Below are 16,595 nucleotides of genomic sequence, written 5' to 3'. Positions count from 1 at the left end.
ACTGAAGGCTAGCATCCCTGGCAGTGTTAAGAGATGACAGCCTACAGGTGGGACCTGGAGAACCCCTAGAATGAAAGCTCCTCTCCAGACTGCAGACATCAGTTACCCTGGAGGAAAGGGCTGCTTAGGAAAGGGACAGAGGGCACTCCCCTCCTACACAGACAGACAGACAGACAGACAGAAACACAGGCACACAGACAGACAAAGGACAGAAGTGTTCTTCTTTTCTCAAATTGCAAACCTTAAAAACCACACAATCACCTGCATATCTGTCTCCCTCCTTGGATTGCTCAGATCAGCCACTGGCCAGAAGGTCCAAATTTAAAGGGAAAGAATCCCATAATAGTCCATGAGCAAGTAAAAAAAGACTTATACCATCCTGGCGCAACAGCTGCTTGTGCCTGTCCTCTAGCTACATCTCTTTAAGGCAATGGCAATTTGTATAGCTGGGTGTAGTGGCTTCTAATGTGGCGAGCTGGATTTGATTCCCTGCTTCTGTACATGCTGGGTGACTTTGGGCTAGTCACAGTCCTGTTAGAAACTGTTCTCACTGAGCAGGTTTCCTTAGAGTTCTCTCAGCCCCACCTTCCTCACAGGTTGTCAGTTGTGGGGAGAGGAAGCTATTATAAGCTACTCTGAGACCTTTGGTGGTGATTGGCAGGATAGAAAAAACAATTCTTCTTCTACTGGGAAGTTGCTACTGGGAAACACTCCCAACCCCCCGCTCCACATGTCCCCAAGGCCTCATAGTGCTTTTGTGCTCCATCGACAGTTTCCCCATCTTCCCTGCCTTTCATCTCAAATTTGCTTTGTTATGATGGTCTGGGAAAGATTGTAGCAAGATCAGGGTGGTATCCATATGGAAAAGGAAAGTTTACATTTTCTCAGTCCCACCCACATCAGCATTATTTTTCATGCTGCCATTGCCTGTGATAAAAGGTAAAGGTATCCCCTGTGCAAGCACCGGGTCATTTCTGACCCTTGGGGTGATGCCCACTAGCGTTTTCATGGCAGACTCAATATGGGGTGGTTTGCCAGTGCCTTCCCCAGTCATTACCATTTACCCCCCAGCAAGCTGGGTACTCATTTTACCGACCTCGGAAGGATGGAAGACTGAGTCAACCTTGAGCCAGCTGCTGGGATTGAACTCCCAGCCTCATGGGCAGAGCTTCAGACTGCATATCTGCTGCCTTACCACTCTACGCCACAAGAGGCCCTTCTGCCTTTAATGGCTACCCCCAAAACATCCCTCCCTTTTCAGGCTGCAAATTGCAAACCTCACGTGACTTACTCGCAAGTAAACTTTCAAGGGTTGTTTTTCAGCAGCAACAATAAAACTATTTCCAATGTCTTTAAATGTTCACTGGGGAGATGTAGAGTTCTAGTTCAAAATGCAGACTTATACTGCAATCCTAAACAGACTAACCCCTTCTAATTCCATTGAAGTCAATGGGCTTTGTAGGATATAATGCCAATTAGAACTGCACAGATATAAAAATCCAATTAGCAAGTATTAACAAGAACTCTTTCAGGGAAGAATGGAGTATTACAAGACATTGTTGATTATGGCCAGGTTATCAGCTCTCCAGCCATGTTTTCTAAGAGATTATTGTTGTTATTATTCCAAGTACTATTAGATCAGCCCTGCTGGAATAGATACAAAGTCCAAATAGATAAAAGGGCCATCATGCCGAGGGCTTCCGACTGATCACAGCAGACAGCCTTCAGGCAAAGCAAGGCAATAGCCCTCTCCCCACTATTCCACTGCCAGAAGCATTATTCAGAAATATACTGCCTCTTAATATGAGTTTCATTGTGGTCAGCTGAGTTATAGAAGAAGAGCCCTACTGAATCAGATCAGTGGTCCATCTAATCCAGCATCCTGTCGCACAGTGGCCAGCCAGTTCCTCTGAGCCTCTATGCCCTGTGGCCATCCAAAAGGCATAGAGGCCAAGGCTTTCTCCTGATATTGCCTTCTTGCTCTGGGATTCAGGGGATTAGTGTCTCTGAATGTGGAGGTTCCCCTTAGCCACCATGGCTAGTAGGCATTGATAGATTTATCCTCCGTGAATCTGCCTAATCCCCTAATGGTTCAATGACTGGACATTCAGAGTGTATGCAGAAGACCTCTGCTGAAGAGCTTTGCCAGTAAGACAAGTCAAAGTTGACCTTGATAGGCCAAGACTATCGGACTAAGTGAAAGACAGCTTCATGTGCATCTTCCATATCAGCTACAGCATGTTAAAATTAAAGGCATTCAAGCTGACAGAATTCAGCAGATCATGAAGTGATGGGTAATGATATGCTGAAGAATGAAGTGATGTACAAGCCTGTATAAACTGCTCCCAAAATTAGAACAACGTGTTACTGGGGGAAATGGCAGTGTCAAGTGTTGATTGATTGCTCCTCTATGCTCTCCAATAACTAGAGTAAAACTTAGCTATGTCCTGGTAACAACAGAAAATACATTTTCCTGTCCTCTTTGAGCATGGCCTTGGACCACACGCAGATGATGTTACGACACCAGCTTTACTGTGTGACGAGGAAAAGTGGATACTATGTAAATGTATGGTACAACCACATTGGAGGGAAGATGGTGTGTTGTAACCTGATGCCAGATCTTGTAAGCTAAACAGGGTCTGTATTTGGAAGGGAAATCAAATCTCTGCAGAGGAAGGCAATACCAAACCATCTCTGCTTCTCACTTGCCTTGAAAGACCCTTGCTGGGGGAGAGGTCTTCAAAGGAGATCTTTTGTATCACCTACCTTTAACTGAAGGTTAAAGGGATCTTCTGCATGCATATGTTCAGTAACTGAGACATGACCTCTCCCCAAGTTCTGGGTGTTTGAACGGTGGTCGCTCGCCAACTCTTGCACTTGACGCGTTAATGATCAAGTGATGAATGTACATGTGGAACTCGGCCTGCACCAAATGTTCAGAAGAAAATATTTTCAAGATGAAACAAGGGGCTTGGTTAGAAAAGTGGTTTCCTAACTCCTCACATCAGCCTGTTCAGTGCTGTCTGGTGCTCTTGTCTGCTGCCACATACAGAAAACTACATTCTTCTGGATCCCAGCACTGTGACTGCAGTCAATAAGCCATTACTTCACAAACATGGGATTCACAATACCATACAGCTGATCCAATTGGAGGACATGCTGGTATCAGAAATCCAATTAAGAGTGAGGATAATGCTCCCTGCCAGATTCTGAATGACTGCTATTTTTAACATTCATTTGCAACATTGGTATTATGCTGCTGTTCAGATAAAAATGCACCCAAGACATTTTTTTACTGTTGTTTACATCCTGGGATTTACGCAGAAAAGGGTTGCCTGAGGAAATATTATGCTATCAGAGTTTCACCGAGCCTTTAGGATTCTGAAAGATTGATAATTTCAGTACCTTTGAACAGATCCCTTCAGATAACCCCATTACACTGCTAAGCCATGTGTTTTGACTACAAATGTTGTATCACAATACAGGGAAAAAAACCTGAATTATCTCAATCAATCGACACAGTGCTTTGATTACCAGCCTGGCAGATATTTGACTTTGAGGAGTCGCGGTTAGAGTGGCAGAGTGAATTTGAGAGAAGAGGGTGTGTTCTTTGCTGTTTCCTTTGAGATGATCTCTCAGAAAGAGAGAGAGAGAGAGATCTCCCAGTGCCCCCATCCCCTGCCAACAGTACCCATGGACCTGGCAATCCTACTTATCTCTCCTGCAAGGTAGATTACAATTGGGTGTAGTGGTCCCAGAAACATAAAGACTGTCTTTCTTGCCCTATGGCATCAGTTTTCAGCTTATATGCAAATTAGATTTTTTTGTTTAATTCTCACATGCTGGAAAAGGTTGCTGTACCATGCCATGAGAGGTGAGGTTCAAATCGAAGGAAGGAAGGAAGGAAGGAAGGAAGGAAGGAAGGAAGGAAGGAAGGAAGGAAGGAAGGAAGGAAGGAAGGAAGGAAGGAAGGAAGGAAGGATCATCTACTTCTCCACTGGAACTGTTGCATCCTGTTATTATTTTATTTATATACAGAATTGATACCCTACATTTCTGCCTCATCAGGACCACCAAGTAGGTATAGCCTTCTTTTCCATATATAATCTTCAGAGTGGCTTACAATTCTCAATCCTCAAATAGTGTAACAATGGGCCAAAAGCCTGTCAGTCAAGGAGGCCCCTCCTTTCAAGACAGGGCATTGGAGGAACCTGTGGAATTCTGTCCCCTAAAGCAGGGGTAGTCAACCTGTGGTCCTCCAGATGTCCATGGACTACAATTCCCATGAACCCCTGCCAGAAAACGCTGGAGAAATACGCAGTGCTGTCTAGGAAATTAAAGCACAACATGACAATAGAGGATTCTGTGGGAATCATTTTGACTTTGGATGCAAAACCGGGTCATTTAGAACAGGGGTAGTCTACCTGTGGTCCTCCAGATGTTAATGGACTGCAATTCCCATGAACGCTGGCAGGGGCTCATGGAAATTGTAGTCCATGAACATCTGGAGGACCACAGGTTGACTACCCCTGCCCTAAAGGGGTTTTAAAAGGCAAGCTGTGGAAGAGCTAGGAAAGAAGGGGCGGATCCATCCCCAGGTATAACTGGGAAGGGTTGAAAATGTTGCCCTTTGATTTACTGAGGCTCTTCTGAAGGACTGACTGACTGCAGCCCGACTCTACCGCTAGGCCCTCAAATGGATAGTGGTATTGCTGGGCTTCACAAAAGTTTGCTTTTCTAGAAATTCCTCTGACAATTTTGACCAAAGACAAAAGTTTACATTTACTTTGAATTTCTCTTCATCTGTCCGAGCTGCTTGTGGCCTGTTTGAAGGCAAGCGATTAGCAGAGCCTAAGGTTCAGCTATACTCAGAGAACAAAGATGACTGTTCATGACGGCGCATACATGATCACTTACTGCCTCCTCACAGCCACAATCCCTATGTATTCTGCTGCTGTCAGTTATGAAACAGCGAACAATACTGAAGTGACCCAGTGAGGGAATTTGACTTGTGTTTAAGGACTTTAAACAAAGTGTGATTGGCTGGCGACTGTATTCCCATTAAAGTTCTTAACATCCCGATTTTAAGTGCCATCCAGAGAAAACGGAGTGCTGTGTTGGACTCCCTAAGAAATTTGACTGGCTTTCTCCAAAACCGGGGTCCTGCCTTGTAGTTCCTCAGAAGTTTGAATCCCGGTGGCTTCTGTGAGCTATTTATGTCTTATAGTCCATTTTAAAACTTACTTTCTCAGAAATAACCCCTGTTAAGATCTAGTCTGATTGACACATATACAGACCGGTATCCCCATACCTATGTGAGCCTATAGCCAGTATTATATTAGTATTATATATAAGGTTTAAATTCTTGATACCTATAAAATTGATAAAAATATTGAAGACTCAGAGGCCTTGCTACTGATGAAAGAATCTCACTGAAAACGGATATTTCCTGGATTCCGTTTTGACAGAAGGCCTACAGAATAAACAGAGAAGGAAAATTACAAAAAAAGAGGAGACTTTTCTTTCTTTTATGAATATATTTATTGTATTGCCATTGGATAGGCCTGTTTCTCTCTGTTTGGCACCTTTAAGACCAACAAAGATTTATTCAGGGCGTGAGCTTTCGAGTGCAAGCACTCTTCCTCAGACCACGGTCATGTAAGGAGTTTGGTCTCTGATTTTATTGTGCTGCTTCGGACCAACATTGCTACTCATTTGAATCCCAGGTATATCCGTGTTACATATGAGTTCATTATAAAAGTAGTCATGTGCCTCTAGAATACTGAGTTGGTAGCACCTCAACAATTCTGCAATGATTTCACATTATCATTTCTGGCTGATGGGGAAGATTTTATAGTATCAGCTGGCCATGGATTCATCTTTAAGAATGGAGATTATCTAGCAGTCTGTGTGCTTATGGTTCTCTTTTACACATCCTGACTTCTACAACTTCCTTTAGGAAGCTTAGAGTGGCTTCTGGGATATGGAACTCCTGGAGCTCTGAAAGAGACAAAAAGTGCAATAAGGAATATGTTTTGCTTATTTAATTTTATATCTATGAAAAAAAAGATCTTTGCATCGTCCAACACAGAGTAAGGTTTGCAAGCAGCAGTGCTCATGAAAGTTACTTCCAAGTATGCGCGCATGTCGGACTGCAACCTTAGATGGACATGAATAACTAGACACCTCCCCACTTTTGCTTTTCATTTTTTAAACATCAATCTACTTCTTATGCATTCAGGTAGCGATGAAGTCGTGGCCGCTCTTCTCCCTCTCCTCTCCCGCAGACATTCTCACGACAAGATGGAGATACAGGTAAAACATGACGCCAACATCAGTATTCCAGTACATTCTCTTCTGCATGCTGCTGCATAAGCTTTTCATTCATGATTGCCCAGTTTATCATACAAGGGGGGAAATGACAGATGTTCGCCGAGCTCTGCTAATCAACTTGCCTAAGGAAATGCGTTTCCCTTATAATATGTATGTATTTAGAGTAATCCAGATTTACGATGTTCCTGCTTCTATGACCACTTGAGGTGTTCTCCCCCCTACGAGCATTTAATTATATGACAGGATTGTCTTTATGAAAATGACTATTTATATATTGTAATTAGCATATGTATCTTGAAAAGCAGTGTTTTTTCTCGACGTTAATGCTGGCCTGTTGGGGATTATGTTTGATTTAAATAACCACTTAGACAGTGTACTTTGTGTCGCTAATAAGAGTATGCAACCGATGACATAGCATGCATACCCAATGGGCCATTATCCTATAAATATTACAAAAGAAAACTCACCCATTCTCATGCTTAAGTTTTGGTTCTGTGTAAGCGGTCAGGCATCAGAGAGGCATGTCTTTATGCGCTTGCCTTGCTGCTGTAGTGCTTTTATAACGCTTTCCCAAAGTGGAGTGGGATTGAACATCAAACTATTTAAAACAATAAACCGGAAAGGTTAAAAACCATCCGATGATGGTTTTGGTCTGTATTTGAGATTTAGGACTATGCCCAAAAAATTCAGACTGAAACAGCAATGGAAATATCCCAAATCACGGTTACAGTTTTATCTAAAGAGTTTGCCTTCTGTCAAGAGGTTAACCTCCCCCAAGCAAAACTTCTATATTTCCTTTAAATTTTCAGCTTTAAATGAAACTTGATGGAGGGTGAGGCTTTAAACTTTATAGAGCTTTACCAAGAATGGTCATTAGTCTTCTTGACACTCTTTTTTCAAGCTTACTTTGATTTTTTTTCAGATGCTTTCAATTAAATGCTCTAATTATAGATGGATATGCAGGCCTCCACAACCACCTGCTAAATAACCTGAGGACCTTGGAGGAGGTGACTGCTCCATCTAAAGAGCAAGATATTTGTGTGTAATTGCTGATTAACACAAAGGTCATGTTTAAAAGGAATTAGAAATTTATATCTAAAATAAGAAAAAGATACAAATTACATGCAAATAATCATTCACTGTGGAAAGGACACAGGAGAGGGCAAAACCTTAAAAATATAAATACATTTTAAGACTCATTGATTTCTAAAGTAATTATTGATAGTGTACTCCTGAAAAGTTTTATCCTTCTAAGATTGTTGAAGGCAATAGGGTAAAAGTTAGGGTCTAACTCCATTTAGGCTTGCACTGTAAGTTCCTTTCTGGTTGGCCATAGGAACCAACCAACACCAGCCAGTTTTCACTTTGAGGGAGTAGAAATGTTGCTGTAAATGAAGAGGCTAAAAAAAAAAGATGTTAAAAGCAAATATTAGAAGTTACAAAGAAATGTCTAGCATCTAGATTTTTTGGGAAAGGATGGGATTAAGCACAACTCATTGAATAATCAAATGTTGGAACTTTTGGACTAGATTTGTCCTGAGTCTCTCCAGAAAAAATAGAGCTGTGGAGTAAAAGAGCATTTGAAAGTATGCAGTTATTAGTTACCTTTATAGATGAGGCAAAGATCCAGACTCTCAGTCCGTGGAAGTTTAAAAGAGAGTAATTGCTACCAGGAAAATTTATTTATCAATACGTATCATATTCATCTGCTTCAGTCCCCTTATGCCTTCCAAAAGCTTAGAGTAATAACAAAAGAAACACATTGCAAGCCTCTGTGGATAGACAGCAGACTGGACTACATTCCTTACATAAGTAGATGGAGAGAGCTGTGAGCCTAAATGGCTGCTTGATTCCTTCTCTTTTTCTACCCGAACAAAGAGGAAGTGGCCAGGAGCCCACCTTAAACAAAGGAATCACCAGAGTATGTGCTCAGTGTTTTTCTATGGCATCCTCACCAGTGACCACTTGATGTCACTAGTGAGCCCATAGTTACAGCTCAGCTCCTTAAACAGTTTAACAATAGCCTTTCAAGGCTGACTTCACCAAATTAATTGCTAACTGCAATTACAACATTAAATACCCCATGTCAGGCAAAGAAAATCCAGTATCTCTTCCTAAAGGTTAATGTGTGCTATATTGAGTTGGTTCCAACTTACAAGTGTTCCTAATTGGAGCCTGGCTGTGTCAGATTCTCTTATCATATTCAAGGACAGACCATTGCCTGGGATAATTAGTTATGTGAGAAGAAATCTGGCATCCCAGGATAGAAAGGGGAGAGTTAAAGAGACAAGGGAATTTTCTAGAGGATTATAACAAGGATGGATTCTAATTGGTTCAGAGTCATCACCTATAACCTGGAGATTGAAGAAATGTAAGCTAACTTAGCTTTCCAGAGGTCCATATCTATGAGCTGCTGCAGGGATGTAGGAAGAATGCTTGAATTGTGGCCTGCAACTGCAAGAAAGTAAGAATATGGCTCCTAATGCTGACCTTTAAGCGTTAGATAGTAAGATAGCTGTTATTTTTTTCCCCTGGGTTGCTTGTTTCAGGGTGTTATGCTGTACCTAATATATTTGTTAAATTAATATTTCTAGATATAATAAAATGTTTGGTTATTTGCTCATTCTTGCTCTGGGAACCCACAGGGTTCCTTCTGGAATTCTGTGACATGGTGGCAGTTTAATGGGATCAAAACCTTGTGTGCAAATAGCATCAAGTACATCCCATTCTCTGAATCTGCAGTGTGTTTATTGCTTTGGTGGGTTCGGAGGGGTCAGTTAGACCAGATGGCAACAGAAGAGTGTTGTGGAGGTGAGAATTACCCTGGAACAGAAATCAAGCATGCACGCAGGTAGTAAACAACACGGCAATCCCTGAGAGACAGAGCTCAAGCCCTCCAGTGGGATGGAAGGTGAAGCCTGTGGGAAGGACTTAGAAGGGCTAATGGCATGTGAGGTCACTGAGCACTTTCAGCCTCCATAAAGTTGAGAGACTGGTGTGCTGCTCTGAGGGTGCAAAGGGTGAAAGCAGGAATGTATTCCTCTGGAGTTCAGCCAAGGGGCTCTCATCCAGTGACTGAAATGGGGCTTATACTGAAGCCTCCTGAAGGCCAGCAGCCTATTCAACAGTCCAGCATATAGCTGGAGGGTGATGGAGGAGGAAGCTTGGTCTGTTTAAAGCCTTTATGGACATGCAAGCTCAACACATGAACTTGCTGCTTAGTGATTGCAGTAAGTCAGGGTAGAAGAAGTCGTTCCTTATTTACCAAGGAGGCCAGAATATATTATTGTACTTCTCATCCTTTGAAGCGTCTTGAATAGATTTTTCAGTTCCACAGCAGCATAGTCGTGTGTAGACTTTTCAGTTCCACAGCAGGAATATCTTGGGGTCCTGCAGACTCATGTAAGGAGGCCTCTGAGCGATTTGATGGGGAAGTTTCCCCTGGGAAGTCAGGACTTGTCAAGGCAGTGCTTGGGCTTGTCAGAGGACCATTTAAGATTAAGGTTCCAGAGAGCAAACCATAAACCCAAAGAGCATTCATGGCATCCATAAGGAAGCTTTTGAGTTCATGGACGAAAGTTGCCCAAGCCAACATGTATGCCCAACTGAGTGAATTTTTGATGTAAGAGGAGTTTCCCCCAGCTGTCCCACATGATTTGACTGCCTTGATTCAAGCCCGTAACTCAGCCTGCTGGATGACATGGTGCTCTTTGCAGATCAGCTGGTAACTCAGCCAAGAGATGACCTGAAGGGGCCCAGAGCATGGAGACCAGTGCAGAGAAGAGGGGCAAAGGAAGATGAAGCAGTCTTTTGCCTGCTTGTGCAATCTATCACACACACACACACCATCACTATGAAGACATGAGACAACCATGTTTGGATTGAACTGCATTAATTTATTTTTATTTATTATATTTATACTAGCTTCAAAGCCCATTCATAAGAACAGGCTTTGAAAGGGTCCTCCCTGTCAGCTTCCTGGCAGCTTTGCAGGCCGCCAGGAAGTGCTGAGGGTGAGGGGGGGTGCGGGAGAGGGAGAGGGAGCGCTCCCCGGGGGCTTGGCAAGCACACCCTGTGCAAGACCCTGGGTGTGTTTGCCAGGCTCCCGGGAAGATTACCTACACGTACTAATCATATGGATCCAGAAATCCTGCTTTGTCCTCAGGCAACTAGCTGATGCCATGTTGCCTAGCTAAATGGATAGTCAACAGCACATAACCAATGCCTATGGCTTTATGTGTGTGTCAAGCACAATCAAATTGTACCCAACTTATTGCGCCCTGTTGGATTTACAACAGAAGAGCTACTCAGAAGTGGTTTGCCATTGCCTGCCTCTGTGTAGCAACCCTGGTATTATTGGTGGTCTCCCATCCAAATACTGGTCAGGGCCAACCCTGCTTGCCTTCTGAGACCAGATGGGAAAAGGCTAGTAGGTCCATTTCCCTTCGCTGTTGGCCGGATTCAGATCTGTCCTGCCAATAGCCTCTCATGCTTCCTTTGAAAAAAGAACAGCTGGCTCAATAGTACCCATGACCCTGAAACAGTGGTTCTCAACCTTGGGGTCCCGACCCCAATTGGGGTCACCTGGCCCCTTCTGCGGGGTCGCCAGGTTGGGAGCTGCAGCGGTAGCAGGCGGTGCAGGTGGCGGAGGCGGGCGGAGCCATAGCACTGGCTGCCTCCGCACTGCCTTCAGATTGTTTTGCGCCTGTGCTGCCCCCACCACTGCAGTTTGGGTCGCGGCGTCACGGCGCTTGAGAACTGCTGCCCTAAAGCCAGGAGTGAATTAACCTTCAAGTTAAAACAACAACAATGAATCCTCTGCGCATATATTCAGGATATATTTCTAACCACAACTTAATCCCAATGATTTTTGGTGTAGAAAATGCCCCACACTGCCCAAAATCTTTGTGATGGCCAAAGCAACCAGAGTCTGAAAATACACTTCCACGCAGGGCAGGACATTTTTTGGGAGTGTTAGGTGCCCCCCCCCTTTTGCATAACAAAAGCTCCCACCGGTTCTGCTCCTTTGGAAAGCTTCAGTTTTTATTTTCATTTTGAACGAACAAAACATATGTTTCGAATCTATTAGAAAACCAATGTTAACTGTCCTAAACGTTTAATAATCACATTTAAACGAAGGTTTTGACACAAAGTGGAGTGTGCTGGTGACAGCTTCCTCAAAGCCTGCCGGCGGTGCTTGGATCTAGCCTAATTGAGCGGCTGCCGTGACACCCTCTACTTTGAAGCTGTTTGAATGAGCACTTCGCAATGACTATGCATGAGAGTCCCCAAGCTGCTCTGCTTCCCTGAAACATCTGGCGTTGGTAAATGACAATCAAGGAAGTCTGGCTCCTTATGCCAAAACTGGTGGTTGACAGTGGAATTAATTAGAGCAGTGAACCTAGGGGAAAGAAAAGCCAGTTATCGTATAATGCAATCCTAAGGAGACTTTTCTGAGTGTAAACCCCACTGAACAGACCTTAGAAAGGTTTGGAAGAGGCAGGCTTAGAAGTCTCAGTATTCCTGGTACCTGGTGACTTCAGTTCATTTGCGTCTTGTTTGCCAGCCACAAACAAGGAGCTAATTTTTCAGTCACCAGTCTGACTGTTTATGGACTCATTTTCTGCTTCTTTGGTGGTTTGCTTCACTGGGGGGGGGGGGTGTTCTTTCCAAACCATGCAATGTAGCACAGCTGACTTTATCTTCCTTCCTGCCTAACTGCTCCCCTCAGCAGCCAGTCATCTCAACAGGCAATTAGATAAGTCAAGAGCCACATCAACCAAGGTTGTGTGTTAATGAAATCCGATCGTTCGGTATTCGCCGAAGTAGCCTCTAGTGATGCTTACAGCTGCTGATCGGTTGGAAGCAGCTGCCCCTTTGTGCATGTCCAGCTTTGCAAAATCCTGATGCTCACCTGTTCAGCAGGCAATAACAACGGTTCAGTATGAACGGAACAGGCTGGCTGATCAGCAAGGGAGGCTTGGCCATTCGTGATGAAATCCACGACATCCCTGCTTTTATCCATGGCTGTGGGCACCTAACAGTCCCATTTGGGTGCCAAGAAAAGCCCGATTCTGTCACAGAGAATAACCTGTCATTTATTATGAGGGAGCAGAAGGAAGATCACGTCATTATATTGGATGTAGGGACCAACGTTCCCTTCTCTGTAAAGGTCGGTGCCCACGTGTGCCTGTGCTTCTTGCAGAAGGGCAAAGGCAGGGGAGAAGATTCACTGGGCCTAACAGAAATAATTGGACCACCAAGGGCCCTGCATGGACAAGACACCTTTGGACTAGGAATGAATGTAATTTCCCTATTCTTGTAGATTTCTGTGACTCACTGTGCCTTGCAGTCTAATCTTTAATTTGCTTTAACGAGAACATTAATTCAGAAACGAGAGCGTGCATACCTTGCTGTCGTTCTCAGATCCCTCCATTCATTTGCATTTGCTCCTCTATTTTGCTAATTAGCGCATACATATCGAAAGGCACTGGGGTAAAAAAGCACTCTCCGTGTGATCATGTGTAAAGTTGCAACAAGATCGTTTTGTGTGGGATTTTACTGACACACACACACACACACACACACACATGCTCCTGAGGTTTGATTCAGTGCTCCATAGAAGAATTGTTGGCGGTCACAATGTTTGTGGGATTTTTTTTTGCACTGTTTTATGCACATAACAAAAGGCACATCATAGCAAGGTGAGGGGGGGTGGGTGAATGAGTTGATGGAAATGGAAACTGGAGAACTACGCAGTGCCGTCTAGGAAATTAAAGCACAACATGACAATAGAAGGTTCTGTGGGAATCAGTTTGACTTTGGATGCAAAACTGGGCCATTTAGATCAGGGGTAGTCAACCTGTGGTCCTCCAGATGTTCATGGACTACAATTCCCATGAGCCCCTGCCAGCAAACGCTGGCAGGGGCTCATGGGAATTGTAGTCCATGAACATCTGGAGGACCACAGATTGACTACCCCTGATTTAGAACTATGGCAGAAATCTTCTCTCTGGATAACCAGCTGTTGTCATCAGTCATCACCAGGATATACTTGCATAGGCAGGAAACTCTAGGAGACGAATGAGTATTACAGCACAGTGTCTAAACACGTGGATCCAAGATAGAAGAACTTTGCATGAAAAGGTTTCCACAAGCATATGTAGACGGTGGCCTTCAGGGATGATTCATAATTAGGCAGTTAAGTTTTGGATGTCTATGTGACCGATGGAGAAAGTTGTAGGGCTAATGCACGGAGCATCATCAACATCCACAATCTATATTGACACCCAATGACTTCCTCAGTGGTCAACTCAATGAGATTGCAACATGGCTCCATGAGATAGTAGTATACCATCCGTTCATCCTAACTGGCCGCAATGCAGGTATTCTTGGAGGAGAGAAGGAAAAAAATATAAACTTTTTTTTGGTAAGCATGAAAAAATGATAAATTTTAAAAAATTGGAGGCAGGGATGGGGTTTTTAAAATATATTTTAGCATTGTTTTAATTGGATTTTTTTTTTTACTATTGTAATATTACAACATGGTACCTGACACTATACTACTACTACTACTACTACTACTACTACTACTACTACTACTACTACTACTACTACTACTACTACTACTAGGAGTAGGAGTAGGAGTAGAATTATACCAATAGTATTACAATATGGTTCCTGACATAATAATGTACCCTGTTTTTTAAAAAAATAAAATTATCTTTAAGTGCATAACTGATTAAATTATTGTCACCTTGCCAGGATTAAGTGCACCTTACCATGACTGCGTATTCTTAAGAATGAGGAATTTTTAAATTGAGCAACAGTATTATTTGGCCTGTATGTTGTTTCCTTAATCTTTAGGCATTTAATTCATTATACTCAGGTTTCATATGAGCCCCTTGTGGCGCAGAGTGGTAAGGCAGCCGTCTGAAAGCTTTGCCCATGAGGCTGGGAGTTCAATCCCAGCAGCCGGCTCAAGGTCGACTCAGCCTTCCATCCTTCCGAGGTCGGTAAAATGAGTACCCAGCTTGCTGCTGGGGGGTAAACGGTAATGACTGGGGAAGGCACTGGCAAACCACCCCGTATTGAGTCTGCCATGAAAACGCTAGAGGGCGTCACCCCAAGGGTCAGACATGACTCGGTGCTTGCACAGGGGATACCTTTACCTTTACCTTTACTCAGGTTTCAGTCCTTCCACCCCGTTTTTCTCAATGTGTGCATCACGGTGGTTTTAGGCAGAAGGGCTGGGAAAGAACTCCATATTCCAAGCAGTCAACCTCTGAGTCCCAGTGCCAGGAGACAGTATCAGGCAAAGGTCTTGGGCTCATTAGGGCATAGAGGCCTAATTGGCTCTCCAGGGGAACTGGCTGGCCTCACTGTAAGAGATGATGCTGGACTAGATGGAACGCTGGTCTGATCCATCTCTTATGTTGCTAACTCTGCCTGACATGCTGGAGCCTAGAGCTTTGCAAGGGACCAAGGTTTTGGCCTTAATAAAGAGGCAGCTGCCTGACGTTCTCTTTTGCTGATTTCAGCTGCCTACTCCTCTCTGAGATACTGTGCTGTTTGAACATGTGTCCGGTGGATACGATGAAGCACAAGATTTTATAGGAATTAGATTGATGTTCTTTCCCTGGACTCTAAAGATAGCACATAATATAATAGTGGCATTAAATGCTGCACATTTGCAAGTGGTAATGCTCAGAAATATCCAATTTTCTGTTTGTTACTGAGTGCTGACCTGGGACCTTTTCAGGCAGTATTTGTCATAAAGCTTGTTTTCTGTCCTTTGGTGAAATTAGAATGTTTCTGAAATACTATAGTACTTCAGGAGCCTCTTAAGAGCAAGCAGGTAAGGCAGACAATGATAAATGGTGTTAGGAAAACATTTTCCTTCCTCAGCACCTTGAGAGATGATAGATTTGCCAGCCTTTCAGTTACCTAAACATTTATGGAGCTGCATTAATTTCTTGCTGCTGTACTTATTATGTTTTTGACATGTCTCTGAAGCAACATTTTAGAACCTTGCAGGTCTTGGGGACTTTTGTCAGAAAACATTTATTTTTGTCTAAGAGGAGGATACTCTTTTTAAAGGGGGAAAAAGTTTTACAGATTGGCCTAAATAAAAGCTCTGTAGTTTGTGTTGACAGGGTTTAAATGTGCCAAGAGGGCGAATCACCAGGCTGCTTAAAGGAATAAAACTTGTGACTAGAGAAACAACTTTGTATAGAAAGAGAGGAGAAAGAATTGGTCCTAGCTGTTTAACTGTCTCTTCTGTTCATTTTGTTTGTTGTGGAGATAAGCAGGGAGGAAGTGTTCTAGGAGGAGCAAGAAGTCTCCATTTGAGCCAATCGGGGCATAAGAGGAGACTACTTGAAAAGTTTCAGGAAGATCCTGACCTATAAATGTTACCAACAAATCTCCTCCATGCCCCCTGCAAGACATTCCCCATATTCTATTCAATCATGTACACTACAGATTTTGCATATTCCAGCAGTTAGCACAGAGACATTAGTCCTCTAAGACTGCTAACTTGTAATTGTCCTGATCTCCTTGAGCCTAACTGAGTTGATATCATCACCCCACCCAAGGAAGTATTTTTGGATGGTGCCAATAATCATCTCATAACATTTGAATTAATACTGGGTTCCTTAAATGTATACCCTATAATACCCCTGTGTAGAGTTCTTACCTCCCCATGTGGTATATAAGAAATGGGATTATGTTGACATTAACATGATATTTCTTTTATATTTTAGAGAGACATCCATGTGCATGAAAAATGTAGGTGCATAATACTTTTCGTCTTTGCAATTGAATATTAGCAATAGTTCTGTGAGTAAATTGTGTATCTGCAGCAAGATGACCCATCCCTCTGACCTGTACCCTTGATAGTTTCATTGTGCCCCAAGGTGAAGTCTTTCCAAATGGAAATCTGAAACAGAAGTCATTAATTTTATATGTGGTTCTGGAATTAAAAAAGGGGGAAAAAAGCCAATCTAGGGATTCAGTTAGGAAAGCTTTATTTGTTAATTTATTAAAATATGTATAGCCTTTCTGTAATAATTAGCATGTGCCTCTGATTGTATATTTAATTACTCAATATCCCAACTCACCATTTTAATGAATACATGTTTGGCATTGGAAGAACAATTCATATACAGAAGGAAAAATGATCTTCATGTTTTGTTTTCTTATCCCTAAAATGCTTGGTAAAATGTGGAAATAGGGTTGCCAACCTCTTGGGGGTAGCTGGA

The 16,595-nt window shown here is 43.0% G+C and overlaps 1 long non-coding RNA gene across 1 annotated transcript in view; it reads left to right on the top strand.

Moving 5' to 3' along the window:
• LOC143841855 (uncharacterized) overlaps positions 1–6,316 on the top strand; it is a 92,852-nt gene extending 86,536 nt beyond the window's left edge. The window contains exon 3 of the long non-coding RNA XR_013232899.1: positions 6,242–6,316. This is a non-coding gene — a long non-coding RNA (uncharacterized LOC143841855). The remainder of the gene's footprint in view (positions 1–6,241) is intronic.
• Positions 6,317–16,595: the final 10,279 nt, after the last annotated feature.

Source organism: Paroedura picta, chromosome 7 (assembly GCF_049243985.1).
Source record: "Paroedura picta isolate Pp20150507F chromosome 7, Ppicta_v3.0, whole genome shotgun sequence".
Taxonomy (NCBI): Eukaryota; Metazoa; Chordata; class Lepidosauria; order Squamata; family Gekkonidae; genus Paroedura; species Paroedura picta.
This window is presented reverse-complemented; position numbering and strand designations above follow the sequence as displayed.